General features: G+C 36.8%; 1 long non-coding RNA gene across 1 annotated transcript in view; it reads right to left on the reverse strand.

Moving 5' to 3' along the window:
- The window catches only part of LOC109824344, a 2,684-nt gene continuing 1,358 nt past the window's right edge, over positions 22,966-24,291 (reverse strand). The window contains exons 2-3 of the long non-coding RNA XR_002242613.1: positions 23,162-23,224; positions 22,966-23,049 (exon numbers count right to left, since the gene is read on the reverse strand). This is a non-coding gene — a long non-coding RNA (uncharacterized LOC109824344). The remainder of the gene's footprint in view (positions 23,050-23,161; positions 23,225-24,291) is intronic.

The following is a 24,291-nucleotide window of genomic DNA, read 5'->3' on the forward strand; positions in this document are numbered from 1 at the left end:
AATACACCCTTGGGTATAGAGAAAAATATCTAATCTAGGTGCAATATTGATGGCATAACCTAAACTAGGTGCACCATGCATATCCATAATGTATATATGTGCAAGCAAGATAACAATAAAATCACAAAACTAGATTAGCACAAAAAAGATAACTTGGATCTTTAACTCAAGGTGATTAGACCTTAAATCAAAGAGCACCAATCTCTGATACCAAATGTTAGACCCTAGAGGGGGGAGGGGGTGATTAGGGTCTTATGCTAATCTAATCCGATTTTATACCAATTAAAACTACTTAACAAATTATTCTTGTAAGAGAGATATATAATATATTACAAGCAAGAATAATCAATATGAACAAAGAGCAATATCCTAGCAATGATCTATACTATGAGATATATACGAGGATATACAATGAACAAAAAGGTAAACAATCTAAACTAGATAGAGGGCACTATAAACAACAAGCAATATACAAAGGCGATATAAGATATGTGCATAAGAAAGGTGCGCTAATGCAATCACAAACAAACGATATGATCACGGAGTTCGGACCTTCCGTCCTACGACTCCGCTCCGCACTCCCGGGGAGAAATCCACTATCACAACCGGGTTTTCTACGCTCACTCAAATAACGTTTACACCTCACAATTTCATTCATGGAGTTTAGTCCCCACGACCTACGTCTCCGCTCCTCACCTCGAGGAGATCTCCACTACACACTCGGTTTTCTAGCTAATCGAAAACTTTACAATCTCATAATATAATAAATGATTTGTTCTCTACAATAGATGAGAACTCAATGTAGGCTCACACTCAATTGTTACAATACTCACCAACCCAATTATACTATGTATGAAAATACAATAAGCTCAATGTGGGTGTGTGTAAACAATAAGTGAAATTAAATTAACTAAACTCAAATATAAATACTAGCTTAATAGAATGATAATCAAATAATATAAAAGTAAAGCTAGTTTGAGTTTAGAAAACTTCTCCAATAAATAACAAGAGTGAGAGAGAGATGATTTGAAGCTCAAACACCAAGTGATGATCTTTTCTAGCTCTTGTGAAATTGATTTCATAAAATTAAACTCTCAATTACTTAAAAGCTTTTAAAACAAACTTAAACCAAACATAAATCCTTGTTTAAAACTTTGTTAAACTTGTTTAAAATACTCTCATTGTTATCTAAAATAGTTATGGCAAAGGGGTATATATAGGCTTGAAGATGTTAGCCTCTTTGTTTAGATGATGTTTAATAAACAATTTATCACTAATATTGTTTGTCTAGTGTTTGTGCTTATCTATTTATTATAGACAAACAACATGTTGGAGGATGGATGGAATTGCGCATTCATGATTATATTCTATGGAGGTTGGCAGAATTATGGAGTGAAGCCTATGCAATTCAAATTGAACATCCAAGTTGTCGCTTCATCCGCAAGTGTACCATGTTGAGCTACATCGAAGATCAATCAAGCTTGAATATATTTAGTTTAGGTTTTATATTATGTGTGTTAGTACTTTAAGCTCAATCATATACACACACATATTTGGTTTATATATATATAATTATATATATACACAAGTTTTGGTTTATGAACTTAACAATCATTGTATACATATTTCATTAAGTCTATAAAATCATTTCATAGGATTTCAAAACATTGTTTATGTCAAAACATCAAATTTTATGTATATCACATTTTCATGTTTTGGACACACTTGCAAAATACATGAGTTTTCACAAATAGAAATTTTAATTTGAGAAATTCTTTTTCTAACATGTTTAATTTCATGTTTATAAATGTTTACCAAAGTTTTATTAATTTTGAAATTAATTTTTTATGTTTATTTGAATTTACAAAATCAAGTTTTTAATAAGCTCATGTTCGTGCATGTTTTTGCAAAACAGATGCGTTTTCACAATTGGGAAATAAGATTTAAAAAATTTATTGTTTACATGTTTATCATCATATATACAAACATTTTCCCAAGTTTTACTAATTTTGGAATTGTTTTGTTATTTTCAATTGAATTTACATAAACGTGTTTTCAGTAGTTTTTTCAGAAACTGTATATCCGTGTTCAAATAATTATTTATTTCAACTGGGAAGAGATATTTTATAAATTCTTTCTCTAACATTATTAGCTATATGTCTAGAACGTTTTCTCAAAATTTCATAATTTTTAGAGTTGATTTACTATTTTAATTGATTTTATAAAGTCAAATACATAAAATTTCAGCATCTGTCAAAATCTGGAAAAGTGCGGTCGACCGCCACGGTCGACCGTGCTACAGTGTGGTCGACCACCACGGTCAACTGTCAGTAGTCCAGTGAGCAATTTTATAATTTATTTCTCGCGGTCGACCGTTACGGTCGACCGCCGAAGTTACCGTTGCATAGTAACGGTAACTTGCTGATTTTTGTTTTTTAGTGGGTTTTTAGGGTTTTTTGGGTTGTTTTCTTCTTCCCTATATATACCTATTTGCCATAACTATTTTCTACTACCAAGGGATGTTTTAAATAAGTTTTTACAAGGGTTTAATTTTTGTTTAAGTGTGGGTTAATGGTTTTAAGTTTGTGAAGATTGTTTCACAAGAAGAGGAGATCATCTTTGGTTTGAGCTTTCCACTTCACATCTCCATCTCTCTTGTTCTAGAGAAGTTTTCTCAGCTCAAATATCTAGTTTGTTTATATTTACAATGTCATATTTATATTTGCTAGACTTTAATTGAGTTTGATTTTATTTCTCTTTGTTTACACACACAACCATTGAGCTTATTGTATTTACATTCATATTATAATTGGGTTGTGGGATTGTATAACCTGGAGAGTGAGCTTATATTTTGTTCTCATTCATCATAGAGAACAATCTCTTTGTATCGTGCCTAATTGTGAGATTCATTTTGTATTACACTAGTACACCGAGAGAAGTGTGTGGTGAGAGACGGGGTTGTTTCCAAGAGAAGTGGCGTCGGTTGACGAACCTAAGGATAGGTTGTATCCGAGCACTTGAGGAAGGACACAGAGAAACCAACACTTAGAGGGTGTGGAGTGTACTTACATTGTGAGATTGTGGTCGTTGATCGGTGAGCGTTAAAACTGATATTATGTGGTGTAAACGTTATTTGGGTTAGCGTAGAAGACTCGGTTATGATAGTAAATTTCTCCCCGGGAGTGGGGAGCGGAGACGTAGGACGGAAGGTCCGAACTCCGTGATTATATTGTGTGTTTGCGTTGTTTATATTGCCCTATCACAATTGTATCTTTACTTTAGATTGTTTACCCTTGTGTTGTTTATATATCCTTGCATATATTTCACCATATAGGATATATCTCTTTGTTTATATTACATATTCTTGCTCATAACATATTATATATCTATCTTGCAAGAATAATTTATTAATTAGTTTTAATTGGTAAAAAATCAGATTAGATTAACATAAGACCCTAATCACCACTCTTCTAGGGTCTAACAATTGGTATCAGAGCTTGTTGCTATTTGATTTAAGGTCTAATCGTCTTGAGTTAAAGATCCAAGTTATCTTTTTGTGCTAATCTTGTTTTCCTATGCACAATGGGCTTCTAGATTTAAACTATTTGTGCAATCTAAAAATATTGATTTATGGGGAATTGTTGATAATACTTATACTGTACCCAATATGAATAAATCCAAGTGGAGTAAAAATAACAAAATATTGTTTACCATGAACAAGATTGTGTTAGAATATATGCTTAATGCACTTGATTCTTCTATTTCTAACAAGCTTGCTCATTTTGATAGTGCTTACAAATTATGGATATTCATAGAAGCACATCATGGTAACTTGGAGGAGATCCAAAGGATTTCGGTGGATTCTTCCTCAAGTAATATTAGAGCATCATCATGCACATGGCCACTAGGCATTAGCCCTAGTGTGGTATGTGGTTCCAAACCCGATAATGATTTATCTAGTGATAAACTTGCTTGTGCTAGTAAAAAAAATAATTGTATGCCTATAACAAATTGCATAAAGATTTCATAGATTTACAAAGCAAGCATGTTAATTTAGAATCCGATCATGAGTTGCTAGGTTCCAAATTTGATGTCATTGTAAAAGAAAATACCTTGCTTAAAGAAAACAATGACTTATTGAATTTGGAAAATAAAAAATTGACCTCATCCATTTCTAGCTTAACTCATGAAAGAGATAATGTCATGTTAGAAGTAGTGAACATAAAAAATGATATTGCTTCTTTTATAAATGACTATTTATGTTCTACTTCTAATAAAAATACATATGTGCCAAATGATGAGTTGTTCTACTTCTAATAAAAATACATATGTGCCAAATGATGAGTTGAATGTTGTTAAAAATCACATTTCATCCTTAGACTCAACTCTTAATACATGCATTAATAATCATAAGAAGCTTATGGATATGTGTGTCAAATCTAAGTTAAAATCATCCACTCATTATGCACACATATATAGCAAAGTTTACAAATGCTCTATTTACGATCGTAAATGCCATTTAGCTAAATTTTGCTATGATGCACACAAACATAAAAATATCAATACTCCTTGTGCATCTCATCAAGTTTCTTCATTACATGTACACACACATGCACTCATTGTTCATCATAAGCATGCTCATGTGTATAGATGTGATCATTGTGGTCGTTTTGGTCATTTGGCCAAGTTTTGCTTTGATTTGAAAAAGAACTCAAATTTGCCAAATGCTTCTAGTAGACCACATATTTTTAAATATAATGTTTGTGGTAGGTTTGGATATCTTATAAAATTTTATTATGATATGCAAAAAACTTCTAAGTTGCAATATGTTCCAAATAGACCATTATTTAAAAATGTTTCTCATTTGCAAAATAATTCTAAAAGACAATCTTTATTTGCAAATAATTCTCGTGCACGAGCTAATGGTCCACCAAAAACAAATGGATCTCTTTTATTGCACATATTACAATCGGAAAGGTCATTTGAGTGATTATTGCTTTGACCGTGTTAATTGTGATGCCCCATGGTTCACACAAGGCTGCAGTCCCAGGTGAAACCCGGATTGTCAAACCTGCTAAGCACCAAACACCATGCTATGATATGTTTCACCATCACAATCGTTATCTCTCTAGTGAAAACAATAAATAGATGAAGGTACAGACATGCAAAACTAGAAATAGAACAACACCGAATATACACAGAAGAAGCATAAGAGATATCAATAATGAGCCCAACTGGAATGAAATAGATATATCTCTGAGTCTAAACTAAATCTCAAATACAATGAGTCAAATAAACAAAGTCTTACAATATCTCTCAACTCTATGAAATAAAATACCAATTTAGAGTCTGGAAATAATCAACTACATGTGGAGTTCTGTAATAACTATAAAATATAATAAATAGCTAAACGGACAACTAAGATGTCCCATCAACCTACGACTCTTCGTGCGCCGGACTAGCTGCCTGAAAGAGGGGAAACAACGAGTGTCAAAGCACTAGCGAGATCATCACTACCTCTCCCCAGGGGAAGGGGTAGGAGTATATAAAAAAATAGAGTTAGTACATACACATATCAAATCATTCATATAACTCTCTATGAATGAAAAAAATAATAATTAATGATAAATACCCCAATCTCCAACATAAAGAATAATCATCTCCTCTCGAACTACGTCCGAGTGATCTGCTCTAACATAAGAGGATATCAATAATTGTTAAAACAAAAATATCTGCCGTTCATAACGGGTGTATCAAAATCTTAAAGGGAATATCCTACTCGCGGGTAATCTATCATGAAAGTAAAGCTTACAACTGATCAATTATCTATGTGTGCATCATCTTGTGCTATAACGATACTCTTATAATGCTCTTACTCAATCGCTATGCGGCAATAGGTTTTATTATCTCCCTAATCCGGAAACGTGTAATAACGATACTTTTATAATACTCTTACTCAATCGTTCTGCGGCAAATAGGTTTTATCTCCTAATTTTCGGATACGTATAGAATAACATTATTCATATGTGTTTATCAAATTCACTCATGTCGAAAATGTGTCAATCTAACATAACCTAGCATACATGCACAAATCTCGGTGTGCGTGATCACATCTAAAGTTCACCATCATTCCAGGTATTTAACAATCACTAATATCATAGTCTATCATCATAAGGTCGAGAAATCCATTCGACATCCAATTCTAACCCTTATAAACATGCACAGCCAAAAAACAAACTGGCGGTCGACCGCGACGGGCTCCAGAGACTACCTAGGTCTCTGTCCTGCACGCGGTCGACCGTGGCGGTCGACCGTGAACCCTGATTCCAGATTCTTAATTTTTTGTGTATGTCGTGTTCACGTCATGTTTTTGTGATTCAAACATGATTAAATCTTCATGAAACTTGTATACAAACATGTCACAGCAGATATGAACATCTGAAAACAACTCAACAACTATAAACATGATTTTATGTATTAGATTTGTATTCAAAACCCTAAAAACATGCATAAAAGCTCAAAACAACGAATCAAACTTCTTTCTTTAGATTAACCATGTTTTAAAATCATCATCAGATCTAAATCACATCTGTAAAAACGTTCTTAACCTTTTTAGCATGAAAAGACTTAATCTTTATACATATAATACAAAAGAGATTGACTTTATTCATAAACTAGTCATTTAGGCTCTACAAAACATGTTTAAAAACTCTTTAAAAATATTTTGAAAACTAGGAGGGGGATTAACAGAGATGATACTCGCCTGGGGTTGTAGGAAAACGTGTTAGAAGCAACGTCGAAGGAGATCTCCACTCCAAAAGCTAAAAATCACCCGAAAATCCACTTAAAAGCCTTCAATTTTCTCAAAGAAATCAAACTAGGGTTTAGGGGGGTTTTGGTGGCTGTTAGGGTTCTTAGAAAAACTGAGAAAATGTGAAAAAACTCATATATATATCAGGGGAAAACGGATATGGGTTTAGAAATCCGAAACTAACTCAAAACAGGAAAAAAATAAACTGCAGGTATCGCGGTCGACCGTGGCGGTCGACCGGACCGGACATTTCTAGCTTCCATATGTTTGGCCATTTGTGCATGTTTCAACTCTTTTCTCTCTCATGTATGAACTCGTTCATACTCAAAACACATGGTATTATACTCATATATTATTAAATGATATTTATCATACTAAATATCCACATATCATAATTTATCACATATTAATTATATTATTCATAAATTATCAGGGTTTTATATTAGTGCACTACATGCGCCCAAGAGGGTTCATAACTCTAGGGCTTTGAGCTTTATTGATAGGGGTCATGTCCTTAAACAATCCGGCACCAAGAATGTTTGGGTACCAAAATGATTTTTAACCAAGAATTTTAGTGTTTTTATTTTTATTTTTTTCCTTGGTTTTGAAAAATTATACATTAAACTTTTGAACATGAAAACAATTCTTTTTATTGGTCAAATTCTTTTGTTTTCATAATTATTTGTTTTAATTTTGATGAGAGGTTTGTGTTTATATAACCCCCCGGGCTTATTGGGTGTTTATTCCCAAACCTCTCCAAACCTTATTTACCGGGTACTAATAATCTTTATATGGGTTGGAACAAGCTTAAGAGCTTGATATATTGTTGCCTCTCTTGCATTTTATCAAAACTTTTGTTTTGATTGGTCGCTTTGAATTCATTATATAGCACAAATAGATGATTCAAATTTTAAATATGCTTTATAATGTATTCTATGAGTGGTTTGATCAAGTTCTACAAAGAAAACTTGCTTTATTGATCAAAGATCATTTTTAGGTTTAAATCTTGATTTATGATTTCATTTGAGTGATTTGTTTTTACTTAAAAACTTTTTTCATTATTCTCATGTTTTTCTTTCTTTTGATTTCATAAATCTATTTTATACATGGTTCTTATGTTAGTGTAATGAGACACTATCTTCATAATGACATATCTATATGTGTTCTCTTTGTCCTCTTATATGTGAGTAATATTTAGCATATTTTTCATTTATGCTTGCTCACATGCTTGCCTTAGCATTCATTTCATGTATCCTATGAGGCATTTTGATGGGGGTGGGGGGGATATTTGTTTTATATACTCACCCATTCTTATTTGTAGGGGCACCTTTCGCTCTCTTCATTCTTTTGTTTTTCCCTTTTTGATGTTGTCAAAGGGGAAGAAATATTATAAGTATATCTTGTTTTGGTTATATGCATGATAATTCTAATTTACATATTAACTTCCTTTCATGCATATATCCTTTTTGTAAATTGTTTATCATCATCAAAAGGGGGGAGATTGTTTGCCTTTTTATTTTGATGATGTTTAACAAATAATTTACCACTAATATTGTTTGTCTAGTATTTGTGTTTATCTATTTATTGTAGATAAACAATATGATAGAGGATGGATGGAATTGCGCATTCACGATCATATCCAATGGAGGTTGGCGGAATTGTGGAGTGAAGCCTATAAAATTTAAATTGAACATCCAAGTTTTAGCTTCATCCGCAAGTGTACCAAGTTGAGCTACATCGAAGATCAATCAAGCTTGGGTATATTTAGTTTAGGTTTTATATTATGTGTGTTAGTACTTTAAGCTCAATCGTATATACACACACATATTTGATTTTTATATATATATAGTTATATATATACACAAGTTTTGGTTTATGGACTTAATAATTATTATATGCATATTTTATTAAGTCTATAAAATCATTTCATAGGGTTTCAAAAAAAATTTTATGTAAAAACATCAAATTTTATGTATATCACATTTTTATGTTTTGGACATACTTGCAAAATACATGAGTTTTCACAAATGAAAAATTTAATATGAGAAATTCTTTTTCTAACATGTTAAATTTCATGTTTATAAATGTTTCCCAAAGTTTTATCAATTTTGGAATTAATTTGTTATATTTATTTGAATTTACAAAATCAAGTTTTTAATAAGCTTATGTTCGTGCACATGTTCGTGCATGTTTTTGCAAAACAGATGCGTTTTCACAATTGGGAAATAAGATTTGAAAATTTTCTTTTTTACATGTTTATCATCATATATACAAACATTTTCCCAAGTTTTACTAATTTTGGAGTTGTTTTGTTATTTTCAATTGAATTTACATAAACGTGTTTTGAGCAGTTTTTTTCAGAAACTGTATATCTATATTCAGACATTTATTTTCTCTCAACTGGGAAGTGATAATTTAAAAATTCTTTCTCTAACATGTTCATCTACATGTCTAGAACTTTCCCTCAAAATTTTATGATTTTTGGAGTTGATTTACTATTTTTAATTAATTTTACAAAGTCAGATACGCAAAATTTTAACATCTGTCAAAATATGGAAAAGTGCGGTCGACCGCCACGGTCGACCGTGCTATAGTATGGTCGACCGCCACGGTTGACCATCAGCAGTCTAGAGAGAAGTTTTGTAGTTTTACTTCTCACGGTCGACCACCACGGTCGACCGTCGAAGTTACCGTTGCACAGTAACGATAACTTGCTAATTTTTGTTTTTTAGTGGGTTTTTAGGGTTGTTTTCTACTTCCCTATATATACCTCTTTGTCATAACTATTTTCTACTACCAAGGAATGTTTTAAATAAGTTTTTACAAGAGTTTAAGTTTTGTTTAAGTATGGGTTAAAAGTTTTAAGTTTGTGAAGATTGTTTCATAAGAAGAGGAGATCATCTTTGGTTTGAGCTTTCCAGTTCACATCTCCATCTCTCTTGTTCTAGATAAGTTTTTTCAACTCAAATATCTAGCTTGTTTATATTTACATTATCATATTTATATTTTCTAGACTTTAATTGAGTTTGATTTTATTTCTCCATGTTTACACACACAACCATTGAGCTTATTGTATTTACATTCATAATATAATTGGTTTGTGGGATTGTGTAACCTCGAGAGTGAGCTTATATTTCGTTCTCATTCATTGTAGAGAACAATCTCTTTATATCGTGCCTAATTGTGAGATTCACTTAGTATTACACTAGTACACCGAGAGGAGTGTGTGGTAAGAGACGGGGTTGTTTCCAAGAGGAGTGGCATCGGTTGACGAACCTAGGGAGAAGTTGTATTCGAGCACTTGAAGAAGGACACGGAGAAACCAACACTTAGAGGGTGTGGAGTGTAGTTACATTGTGAGATTGTGATCGTTGACCAACACTTAGAGGGTGTGGAGTGTAGTTACATTGTGAGATTGTGATCGTTGATCAGTGAGCGTTGAAAACCGATATTGTGTGGTGTAAGTGTAGTTACATTGTGAGATTGTGATCGTTGATCAGTGAGCGTTGAAAACCGATATTGTGTGGTGTAAACGTTATTCGTGTTAGCGTAGAAAACCTGGTTGTGATAGTGGATTTCTCTCCGGGAATGGGGAGCATAGACGTAGGATGGAAGGTCCAAACTCTATGATCATATTATGTGTTTGCGTTGTTTATATTACTATATCATAATTGTATCTTTAGTTTAGATTGTTTACCCTTGTGTTGTTTATATATCCTTGCATATATTTTACCATATAGGATATATCTCTTTGTTTATATTGCATATTCTTGCTCATAACATATTGTATATCTATCTTGCAAGAATAATTTATTAATTAGTTTTAATTGGCAAAAAATCGGATTTGATTAGCATAAAACCCTAATCCCCCCCTCTAGGGTCTAACAGAAGAAAACAACTCAAAAACCTCAAAAACCCATTAAAAAAATAGATGTTATCGTTACCGTGCAATGGTCGACTGCTACAGTAATGGTGGTCGACCATACTGTAGCACAGTCGACCGCACTGTTCACGGATAGTTTTTTTTTTGACAGATTCTGGAATTCTGTGTATCTGACTTTGTAAAATCAATTAAAAATAGTAAATCAACTATAAAAATTATGAAATTTTGAGGGAAGGTTTTAGACATGTAGATAAACATGTTAGATAAATAATTTTTAAAATATCACTTCCCAGTTGAGAGAAATAATTATTAGAACATAGATATACAGTTTCTGAAAAAAACTACTGAAAACATGTTTATGTAAATTCAATTGAAAATAACAAAACAACTCCAAAATTAGTAAAAACATGTTTATGTAAATTCAATTGAAAATAACAAAACAACTCCAAAATTAGTAAAACTTGGGAAAATATTTGTATATATAACAACTCCAAAATTAGTAAAACTTGGGAAAATATTTGTATATATGATGATAAACATGTAAACAAAGAAAATTTTTCAAATCTCATTTCCCAATTATGAAAACACATCTGTTTTGCAAAAACAAGCACGAATATGTGCATGAACATGAGCTTATTTAACACTTGATTTTGTAAATTCAAATAAATATAACAAATTTATTCCCAAAATTGATAAAACTTTGGTAAACATTTATAAACATGAAATTGAACATGTTAGAAAAATAATTTCTCAAATTGAATTTCTTATATGTGAAAACTCATGTATTTTGCAAGTGTGTCCAAAACATGAAAATGTGATATACATGCAATTTGATGTTTTGACATAAACAATGTTTTGAAATCCTATGAAATAAATTTATAGACTTAATGAAATATGTATACAATGATTGTTAAGTCCATAAACCAAAACTTATATATATATATATAACTATATATATAAAAACTAAATACATGTGTGTATATATGATTGAGCTTAAAGTACTAATACACATAATATAAAACCTAAACTAAATATACCCAAGCTTGATAGATCTTCGATGAGCTTGACTTGGTACACTTTGCGGATAAAGGTTGAACTTGAATATTTAACTTTGAATTGCATAGGCTTCACTTCATAATTCCGCCAACCTCCATTGGATATGATCGTGAATGTGCAATTCCATCCATTTTCCAACTTGTTGTTTGTCTATAATAAATAAATAAACAAAAAAAAACTAGACAAATAACATTAGTGGTAAATTGTTTGTTAAGCATCATCAAAATAAAGAGACTAACACCAACGCCATCTTCAAAATTTAATCTATACAGAAATTATTTTATATGGAAGTTTCAGTTTAATTTTTACCTGCACTCTCAAAATACTATTACAAATAGTGGTAATTGGAGAGTCTATAGATCCCTTCCAATTATGTGGTAATTATAGTCTCAAATTCTTCCAATCATTGTCGTGTATTTTGAATTTAATGGATGAGATTAGGCAACATAGGATTCTACTATTGTGATAGTAGTTTTCAAAGAGTAGTGGTTTTTAAAAAATAGTGGTTTTCAAGACCATAGTGGTTTTATCTTATGACCTAATCTTGACTCTTGAATTTAAAAGGTACCATAATGATTGAAGAAATTAAAGACTCTCCAATTATCACCTAACTAGGGAGGATCCAAATCCATGGGGTATTTGATACAGAATCAATATGTATCCACTCCTAATTGCCATACTATCATTAAGAAATTTCATGAATATTTGAGTATATTTAAAAATAGAGATAAGCTGTAGTAGACTAGTACCTTATAAATATAAGGCCTAATTTGGCAAAGGGTTAAGTGAGGAATTAAGGAGAGTTAACCCCTCATTAGCCGGTGCAACCACTATATTATATATATATATATATATATATATATATAATATATATATATATATATATATAAATATAGAAAATGTATGTGAGCTGGCAGCTCACATACATTGTGCGCTGCTGGGAGTTAAATGAAAAATGTCTGCACAACTTGATTCTCGTGACCAAATAAAAATTTATTTCCCCAAAGTTCTCTCGTGACTCCTCTCTCACCAGATCTGCAAATCCCAAATCTCACTGCACCAGATGCTCCTCTCCAAATCTGACTCCGACGCGAGCTGGCCGACCACACGCTCTCTCTCCCAGTTCCTTTCTCCGACGAGCAGCCACCGACACTACTGCTCTCTTCTCCTCAAATCCTCTCTCCGACGGCGAGCCGCCGACCACCGCTCTGCTTCGCCCAAATCCTCTCTCGACGGCGAGGCCGAGACCACCGGCGCTCTCTCCCCCTCAGTTAACTCCCTTCCGACGCGAGCCGCCGAGCACCGCGCTCTCTCTCCCAGTTCCTCTCTCCGACGCGAGCCGCCGCCCACATCGCTGCTCTCTCCCCAAATCCTCTCTCTCGACGCGAGCACCTCCCGCCCCCTCCTTTGGGCCGCGGAACCCACCTGATCTTTTCCTCTCCTCCGCCAGCTGGGCTTCCGGACGCGAATCACCTCCGCCCTCCTTGCGGCCGCCGCGACTACCGCTCTCTCTTTCTCTAAACCTCTGTTCCTCAGCTCCGCTCACTGTCGATTTCCTAAACCATAGCTCGATTCTAAGGTCAGTTCTTTGATTTTTTTTTGTTTTTGATTTTTTGAATTTTCTATGTCTTTGCTGTTGATTCGATCGGAAATGGAGAATCGAGGCGATTCTTGGATAGATCAAATGTTTGAAAGATTAGATGCTGAAACTTTGAGAAAACGACGATCGCTTTGAATCTTCGGCTCATTCTAAGTAGAATCGGTGTTCAATTGACGAATACTTCTTGAATCTGCATCCGCTGATGATTTCGCGTTTAGATTACTTTCCGAGGAGCCATGGTTCATGAAGATGTATGGATTTTCTCTATAGCTTTAATGTGTAGTTATTCATGCTAGGGTTTCTTATTGATGATGCGGATCGGATAATGAACTGCTGAAGCAGTGTAAATTGGTTAATACCTTGTGCATGTCGCGTGTATTGGTTGTAGGATACTCCTTTACTTAGTAGAAACTGAAGGAAATAATTAATTTTATGCATCCCTAGATGTTTTCGAGCATTATCATCTACTCACTAGTGACTACCAATGATGTTTTTGTCATTAACTAGATTAAGAGCTTGAAATGAACATGGTTCCTAATTGATTATGATGTATAGATGAGTTCTCTCTCGATGTTGTATTTGGGGTACTTTTGCAAATTTAATAAAGTATATGCTACTGCCATGTTTAATATACATAGAACAAAAAACACAATTACATCTTGTGATTGTAGCTATTTCCAGAGTCATGCAAAATAAAATAGATGTGATTTTATTCTTCCCTCAGTGGTAGCAATTACTTCTCGAATTTGGACTTATAATTTCTCTTAATTCCACAAAGAAATTAAGAGAGTTTTTACTGTGATTTTGCTTCAAACCATAATTTTTTAGGTGGTCCATGGTAAGAAAGAGTTTTTACATTGTGAAGAGAGGTCGAAGATGTGGAATTTTTAATAATTGGGAGGACTGTAAAATGCTAGTTGATAAATTCCCAAATGCCGCATATAAAGGGTATGCAACGTACGAAGAGGCTTTGGTTGAATGGGATAAGCACAGCATCGCTTGTGATTCAGCATCCAACTCAAGGCATGTCCAAACACCTTTTTATGTCCCGACACCTGATTCTGCATCAAGCTCAAGAACTACTATTCCCCCATCTATGCTTTTGCATTAGGTTTAGTGTTTACAATATTAGTGTTTGTAATATGTATCGTTGTCGTATTTATTTTTTTCTCTCTTGCAAAAAATATGTGATTGTGAGAACTTATGTATCGAGTAACTTATGTGATTGTGAAATTGTGAGAACTTATGTATTTGTAAGAACTTATGTGATTGTGAGAACTTATGTCATATTGTTTGTATCAGATCAATAACAATCTGCACTGCTATGGATGTTCTGTTACTGAGTTGATTCCCTTTGTTTTAGTTACGAATGCTTTTCATTGTGTGTGTGTGCTGTTCGCGGGAAAAATCGTATCTTTCTTCATTGACGTCATTGCACTCAAGTAATCGTTTATCGGTTACAAAGATCCGGTCTTTTTATAAGATCCGGTTACAACGAGATCAAAAAAGGAAATAAAAAATTACAACTTTTCTCTTTCGTCGAACAAATCGCGAGCTCCTGTTTTGCGGTCGCTCGCTTGCGTGGGTTCTTCGCCTGCGCCGGGGTTAATCCGTGGACCACCGCGCGATCTAGATCCGGTCGGATCTAGGCAGTATGACGGGTATTATTTCACCAAGGAAATAATAGCCGGGGGAATTGATTCACCAAGGAAACAATCGCCCAAATCTCGGGATCAAAGACCAAGCTTTGATCCGGAGTACGCCTGCCTAGATCTAAGATCCGATCCTCTCGAACTCTTGCCTTATTTGGCGTTGACGATCGCCGAGCACCAGATCTGGAAGAGCGAGTCCTCGAAGTCCCAAAGCTTGGATCTTTTTTTTTTAGATCTGAGTATTGAATCCAGCAGGGCTTCGCCTCCAAAAATTCCAACCTCCGAACAAATGAACCAAGCCCCTTATTTATAGGCACTCTGAACTGTGCCCGGGCACAGATCTGACCGGCCACCTATAGGTGGCTCGGCTCTGGGCCGGCCACCTATAGGTGGCTCGGTTCTTGGTCGAGCCACCCATAGGTGGCTCGGCTTGGGCCGAGCCATAGGTGGCTCGGTTTTGGCCGAGCCCCTATAGGTATTTGGGTTCCGTCGTTTTCCGTCTTTCGGTTTTGTCCGTGATTCGGTTGTGTGTTTGATTTGTTCGGATTTGATTCGTTGACCTGATTCCTGATATGGCAGTAAATCCACTTCTGAGTTCGAGTTCGAAATTGATCTTGATTCGATCGTGATTTGTCCGAGTCCGCCCTTGGATGAATGACTCGTTGATTCTTCAACCCGTTAGCTTGATTCCGCACATGAATGGATTTATTCCGTTCTTTGCGTGCGATTCGTTAACCTCGTTGTATACTTTTCGGAGTATTTAAGAAGCAGTTTATACTCGTATACTTTTCGGAGTATTAAGAAGCAGTTTATACTCGTATACTTTTCGGAGTATTTAAGAAGCAGTTTATACTCGTATACTTTTCGGAGTATTTAAGAAGCAGTTTATACTCGTATACTTTTCGGAGTATTAAGAAGCAGTTTATACTCGTATACTTTTCGGAGTATTTAAGAAGCAGTTTAATACTCGTATACTTTTTGGAGTATTAAGAAGCAGTTTATACTCGTATACTTTTCAGAGTACTGATTCTTTCATTGCAACGCATTGATAGGCGTTGACCTTGGGTTACGCGTTGACCGGCGCTGACCCTAGGGTTTCAAATGTCGTACGTTAACTTTTTGATCGCAACGCGTTGACTGGCGTTGACCTAAGCTTACGCGTTGACCGACGTTGACCTTAGGGTTTCGAATGTCGTACGTTGACTTTTTGATCGCAACGTGTTGACTGGCGTTGACCTAGGGTTACGCGTTGACCGGCGTTGACCTTAGGGTTTCGAATGTCGTACGTTAACTTTTTGCTCATAACGCGTTGACTGGCGTTGACCTAGGGTTACACGTTGACCGGCGTTGACCTTAGGGTTTCGAATGTCGTACTTTGACTTTTTGATCGCAACGCGTTGACTGGCGTTGACCTAGGGTTACGCGTTGACCGGCGTTGACCATAGGGTTTCAAATGTCGTTGGATGCTCAAGTCACGAGACCAACTAATGAAGCTGATGCGTCAGTGACTCTCGTATTTATAGGATTTTTGGCAAACACTCAGCCATCAACGGGGTTGATAAGGAATGTCGCTGGATGCTCAAGTCACGAGACCAACTAATGAAGCTGATGCGTCAGTGACTCTCGTATTTATAGGATTTTTGGCAAACCCTCAGCCATCAACGGGTTTGATAAGCCTTTACCGACTACCGTTTGAGTCGGGCTAGCATGCGGATTATCTTAATCCGTTCCGCACGTGACGTTGTGCTAAGAGAGTTAACGCTCTTTAGTTCTACGATATTGAATACGTAGACTTCGTCTTTCTCACGGGAATAGACTACCCGGCGACGCGTGTTAGGCGTTGTCTTTAGGATTTTTAGCTAACCCCCAGCCTTCAACGGATTTGATTAGCCTTTACCGACTACCGTTTGAGTCGGGCTAGCATGCGGATTGTCTAAATCCGTTCCGCATGTGACGTTGTGCTAAGAGAGTGAATTCTCTGAGACTTTGTGCTATGATGTTGAATGCATAGGCTTCGCCATTGTTACGGGAATAGGCTACCCGGCAACGTGTATTAGACATTGATTTATCCCTACTTAGGCTTCGGGATAAAATACCCCAGACTGGTATTCTGGTGTCTTTTTCAATCGTTAAAAGACTAAACCGGCGATGCGTGTTAGGCGTCGGCATATCCTTTCTTAGGATTCAGGATGAAATTCCCCATGCGTGTAAGGCATGGATTTTGGTGTTATTAATAACAACCTGCCACAATGTTGAATATGTGGACGGATGTTCTTTTTAACGGTTAAGAACTAATCGGCAGCGCGGGTTAAGCGCAGACTTATCCCTGCTTAGGTTTCAGGATAGAATACCTCAGAACCGAACTCTGGTGTCTTTTTCTACGGAAAAAGACTAAACCGGCAGCGCGTGTTAGGCGCAGACTTATCCCTGCTTAGGATTCAGGATAAACTTTCTAGTACTTGTGAGGCACAGATTTTGGGAGTTAAAAAAGGTGGTGTCTTCTTTTGGGGCAAAGACGAACCCAAAATAGGAGAGGAAGAATTTTATATTCTATCTCCCGACACTGAAGAAGAAGAATTTTATATTCTATCTTTAGCTGGAAAAGAGACTCGAGGTGAGATCTCCACCCCCAGAATCCGGAAATGTGAAACTAAGAGTGGGATCTCCACCCCAGAATCCGGAAAGGTGAAACTAAGAGTGAGATCTCCAATCCAAGAATCAAAAAGATTCAGATAACCCTAACTGTCGGAAGGTTTGATTACCGAACTAAAGATAAATTTCTCGTTTATCGAGAGTGAATTATGGTTTTGACCCTAACTGTAGGAAGGTTTGGCCAAATGGGATTAAAGTGGACCTCTCGTTCATTGGAGGAATCGAGAGGGGGTTTTGGTTTTGGTCCTAACTGTAGAAAGGTTTGATCAATTATGTCCAGACTCTAGCAATGAGAGTGGTGAGAATTTGAATGGGAGTTTCTTATTCATTACCTTGCTGTGGTGACCGGGTTATCCCTAAGAATACACTATATGGATTTCTTTTGGAAACTTCCCGTTATATGAATCATCCACCCCCAGCTTCCTTTGTGAAACCGGGTCTGGTATTGTACTCAGTTGGGTGTTCGGGTTATCTTTAAGGATATATGATTCTCTAAGAACTTCCCGTTACATAAATCGTCCACCCCCAGCTTCCTCTGCTGAACTGGTTCAGACATTATTCTCAGCTACCTGACCGGGTTATCCTTAAGAATATTAACGTAATATTCTTCAGGAACTTCCCAACCAAAACTAGGGAACAGTTTATACTCGTATACCTATTTGGAGTATGTAAGGGAGCAGTTTAACCTCTTGCACCTGTTGGAGGATTGAGAAACAGTTTATACTCGTATACTCTTTGGAGTCTGGTTTCGATTTAATTGAGCGATATAACGCCGGCTTCAACCAAGGTCTGAATGCTATTCTTGAGAGCAAAGCAATCCTTGGTGGGATGAACGACCCTCCTGTGGTATGCACAGTACTTTGGGTCCGTAGTGTTGTCAGCTTCCTCCTGATTTGTGATAGGTGGTAGCTTGATCTTGTTACCTTCAAGGAGGGATTCGAAGATGGCCGGAACGTCTTCGTCCTTGAAGGAATACTCTCTTTGGAGTCTCGGACCCGAAGTCTTTTGCTGCCTTCGGGATTGCTGTTGTGACGCTTGATTAGCACCACCAGTAGCTGACCATCAGCAGCTGCAGGTGCCTTGCCCTTACCACGAGAGGCGAAGTTTGAGTTCAGCGGATTAGCCGTCGGTCGGTTCCTCTCGGCCTTCTTCCTTCGGAGGAAACGTTCGGCTTGTTCACCGCGCACCTTCAGATCCTTCCAAGTGTCAGACGGTGCTGTTCCCATTGCTTCCAACACGTCCAACGCAAGGTTGTTGTGGCAGGTCTGGAGGATGAATTCCTCGGTGATCGGGTCCCGGCAATTCATCGCCTTGTTCCGGAACCTTTTGACGAAGGTGTCGACTAACTCCCCGTCCTTCTGCTTCTCATCGAGCAATGATCCGATAGATATCTCGGTGTCGTCGTCGAAGAAGTTGGCCAGGAACTTGGTCAAAAATGGGGTAAAGAGAAATACTAAATGCAAAATACAACTAGTCAAGCAAGCAATGTAGAACTTTCACATAGTGCATAAGCCCAAACCATTTCTTATGCGACAAAAATCATCCTCTCCAAGAGGCTTAGTAAATATATCCGCTAGTTGAGATTTGGTGTTAACAAATACTAGGGATACATCTTGTCTTTCTACATGATCGCGTAAGAAATGATGGCGTACATCAATATGTTTAGTTCTAGAATGCAAAACCGAATTTTTGGAAATATTTATAGCACTTGTGTTATCACAAAAGATTTTAATATTTTGAAAATTCAAATCATAGTCAACTAAACTTTGTTTCATCCATAAAACTTGAGCACAACATAAGCCGGCGGCAATGTATTCCGCTTCCGTAGTGGACAATGCAACACAATTTTGTTTCTTGGAAGCCCAAGAAACAAGTGAATTTCCTAAGAATTGGCATGTTCCACTCGTACTCTTGCGATCTACCTTACATCCGGCAAAGTCGGCATCACAAAAACCATATAAATCAAAAGAGGTGCTCTTTGGATAAAATAAACCAAGATTAAAAGTTCCATTAACATACTTAATGATCCTTTTAACCGCAATTAAATGAGATGCTTTAGAAGAAGCTTGAAAACGTGCACATGCACACACACTAAACATGATATCGGGTCTACTAGCGGTGAGATAAAGAAGACTACCTATCATACCTCGGTATAGTTTTTGGTCCACGTCCTCACCCCACGTCCTCACCACTTTCATCCGCATCAAGCTTTACACTTGTACTCATGGGAGTAGGCGCATGCTTAGAATTCTCCAACTTGAATTTCTTCACCAATTCCTTAGCATACTTGCTTTGAGAAATGAATATCCCATCCTTAGTTTGCTTGACTTGGAGCCCGAGAAAGAATGTAAGCTCTCCCATCATACTCATCTCAAAATAATCTTGCATAACTTTAGAAAATTCCTTGCACAAAGATTCATTAGTAGCACCGAAAATGATATCATCAACATATATTTGAACTAAAATGAAATCATTTTTCCTTTTTCTCACAAAAAGAGTGTTATCAATTGTTCCTTTTGAAAAACCATTTTCAACAAGAAAACTAGAGAGGCGAGCATACCAAGCTCTAGGAGCTTGTTTTAACCCATATAAAGCTTTTTGAACCCGGTAAACATGATTTGGAAAAACATGATCTATGAAACCGGAGGGTTGCTCAACATATACTTCCTAATCTATAAAACCATTTAAAAAGGCACTTTTAACATCCATTTGAAATAATTTGAAATCTTTAAAGCTAGCAAATGCTAAAAACATCCTAATAGATTCCAACCTTGCAATCGGTGCAAAGATTTCATCATAGTCTATGCCCTCCTCTTGATTGTATCCTTGGGCAACCAAACGAGCTTTATTTCTAGTTACAATGCCATGTTCATCAAGTTTGTTTCTAAAAACCCATTTTGTTCCAATTACACTAGCATTGTTAAGTCTAGGAACTAGTTTCCAAACATCATTTCTTTTAAAATTGTTTAGTTCCTCATGCATAGCTAAAACCCAAAATTCATCATTTAAAGCATCATTAATCTTTTTAGGCTCTAGTTGAGATAAGAAAGCAACATCACCACACTCACTCAAAGCTTTTGAGCGAGTAATAACTCCTTTTGAAGGGCTCCCAATTATTTGTTCCTTTGGATGGTTTGATGCGAATTTCTAAGCTTTAGGAAGTTTAACTTGTTCATGAGCATTGCACGTTGTAGCGGATCCCATCAATAGAGTCCATGGCCTTTGCGAACTGTTTCGCAAGACGTTGACGTTGCCTTTGGCGGGCTCTCTTCGAGAGAGTCACCACGCCCTCTGCGGTAGAAGGGTTGGTCAGAGCAGATCTGCCTTGGTTGGGAATTGGAGGAATCTCACCCGATGCGACTTTGGCGGGTGTATTATTGATTTGTAAAAGGTCCAATCCTCCCTCAACATCATCATCATCATCTTTTCTAGGTAAAGCAACTTGAGAACCAACATTAATCTCATCAAAAGTAACGTTTATAGATTCTTCAACAACGAGAGTTCGTTTGTTGAAGACCCTATTGTTCGCGGGAAAAATCGTATCTTTCTTCATTGACGTCATTACACTCAAGTAATCGTTTATCGGTTACAAAGATCCGGTCTTTTTATAAGATCCGGTTACAACGAGATCAAAAAAGGAAATAAAAAATTACAACTTTTCTCTTTCGTCGAACAAATCGCGAGCTCCTGTTTTGCGGTTGCTCGCTTGCGTGGGTTCTTCGCTTGCGCCGGGGTTAATCCGTAGACCACCGCGCGATCTAGATCCGGTCGGATCTAGGCAGTACGACGGGTATTATTTCACCAAGGAAATAATAGCCGGGGGAATTGATGCACCAAGGAAACAATCGCCCAAATCTCGGGATCAAAGACCAAGCTTTGATCCGGAGTACGCCTGCGTAGATCTGAGATCCGGTCCTCTTGAACTCTTGCCTTATTTGGCGTTGACGATCGCCGAGCACCAGATCTGGAAGAGCGAGTCCTCGAAGTCCCAAAGCTTGGATCTTTTTTTTAGATCTGAGTCTTGAATCCAGCAGGGCTTCACCTCCAAAAATTCCAACCTCCGAACAAATGAACCAAGCCCCCTATTTATAGGCACTCTGAACTATGCCCGGGCACAGATCTGGCCGGCCACCTATAGGTGGCTCGGCTCTGGGCCGGCCACCTATAGGTGGCTCGGCCATGGCCCGAGCCACCCATAGGTGGCTCGTGGGTGGCTCGGTTTTGGCCGAGCCACCGAGCCACCTATGGGTGGCTCGGCTTTGGACGAGCCACCTATAGGTGGCTCGGTTTTGGCCGAGCCCCTATAAGTATTTAGGTTCCGTCGTTTTCTGTCTTTCGGTTTTGTCCGTGATTCGGTTGTGTGTTTGATTTGTTCGGATTCGATTCGTTGACCTGATTCCTGATATGGCAGTAAATCCACTTCTGAGTTCGAGTTCGAAATTGAACTTGATTCGATCGTGATTTGTCCGAGTCCGCCCTTGGATGAATGACTCGTTGATTCTTCAACCCGTTAGCTTGATTCCGCACGTGAATGGATTTATTCCGTTCTTTGCGTGCGATTCGTTAACCTCGTTGCCTCGTCGGTTTGTGCTGAGCTGTATTAAGGGACCTATAAGCAATTTTATATGCCTACATGTGCGTTTTTTTTAAGGACAGTTGTGGACAGAGTTGTGAAATTTAAGCTTATTGCTTGTTGAAGGTTTGTCGATGTTCTGTTTGAGATGTTCTGTTTCACTTTTGTTTGTGTTTTAGGATGATTAGTAGTTAATATCGGTTTCTTATTGCTTCTATCGAGTTGGAAAATGGCATTGTTTTAACGCTGTTATGTGAGATTGCAACATTTGTGCATCTTTCTCAGTTAACGAATCCATGTGTATATTCGTACATATTGATTACTGTTGATTCCATTGGGAGATGCAGTCGGATGTTTAAACTTGAAACTAAGAACACCATGACTCGTATTGTTTCCATAGCAAGCTCATATTATTTCCAACAGTTGCATCAAACTAAAGCATGACTCGTACTTTATCAATGTATAGAGTAATGGACTACAAGACAACAATCAGCAACATACAATCAGCAACAAGACAGAGTTGTGGATAGAACATCGGTCTTAATACAAGCAGCAACAATCAGCAACATATAATCAGCAACATACAATCAGCATACACATCGGTCTTAATACATTAGTCTTAACACATCAGCAGCTACAAGACACAATCAGTCTTAATACATAAAATATAGTAATACATCAGCAGCTACAAGACACAATCAGTCTTAACACAATCAGTCTTAATACATAAAATATAGTAATACATCAGCAGCTACAAGACAATCAGCAACAGTTGTGGATGAACCTGAGCTGCTTGTGCTTGTTCCTGTGTTAGTGGTAGCGCTGTAAGAGAAACACATGCACAAGCAAATAAATTGTTTGTTAAAAGTTAAAAACAGAGTAAATAAAGCGCTGTTAAAGATTGATACACAAAAATGCAAGCAATCATACGTACATTAATCATGAGATATGACTTTTTGAACAAACCAATACATCCACCACCCGAGCATATGTTTAGCTGCAAATTATATGACAAATTAATCATGAGATATGACTTTGTGCTATCAAGTTTCATAAACTTATATAGGGCTAAAACTGAATAGAAAATACCTTGGCAAGTTGACTTTACAGCTAGTTCTATAATGCCCGAGTTCACCACATCTGCTACATATGTGTTTCTTCCTTTCTTTCTTTTCTTGTGCCTGTTCTAAACCTGACTGGATTCTAGTAGCATTGCGTGGACGACCTTTAGTCCTTGCAGGTCTATCAGGATCACGAACTGTTATCTGAGGAATGTTCTCTATTGTATGTGAAATGGGTGCGGAAGGTTGAGGAATATCCATAATTTGATCTTGAGTTTCTCCAACTTCTTCTTCAAGTGATTCCATGAAATTTGTTAGCACATCATCAAGTTGTTGCAGATTCTCTTCTGAATCAAATGCAAGCTTGAGCACATTATTGAATTTTGCTCTTAAAGCCCAAGATTTCAATAAATTAATCTTCTCTTCACAGCTGGTGATGTTTCTTCCAAATACAATGTTACCAAACCCAATGTTACGATGTCTTGCATGTATGGTCCAACGGTGTAGGATGTAGTGGTCGGGTAATGAATCCATTTGCCTAGCCATCATTAGCGATAATATATGTCTACATAGCACACCATTAGTTTCAAACAAAGCACAAGTGCAACAGAACTGCATCTGACTGGATTGTTCATAAGTAACCACCTCCCATTTTCCTCTATCTGTAAACTTACAGACCTTGTATTCAACAATGTCCCCATCTTTTCTCAGTTCTTCACAGAACTCTGTACCAAATCCTTTGAATTCAGTATGGAACACATCAAACATATTGCGTGTATACATTTCTCTAGCTTGGACCTCAATTGGATGTCCAAGGAGCATGATCGGCTTTGTGTTCAGACTCTTAAAATCTTCATGGGCTTCACTTAAGCGACGATGAGTTACTGCTTTTTCATATTGTGTCACAAACTCGTGTAACTGAGTCTGTGAGTTAACATACCCATCAAAAAATGCATTAATACTTTCACTCCTTTGGCTTGATCTCATTCCAGCAAAAAAAGTG

This window comes from Asparagus officinalis, chromosome 9 (assembly GCF_001876935.1).
Source record: "Asparagus officinalis chromosome 9, Aspof.V1, whole genome shotgun sequence".
NCBI lineage: Eukaryota > Viridiplantae > Streptophyta > Magnoliopsida > Asparagales > Asparagaceae > Asparagus > Asparagus officinalis.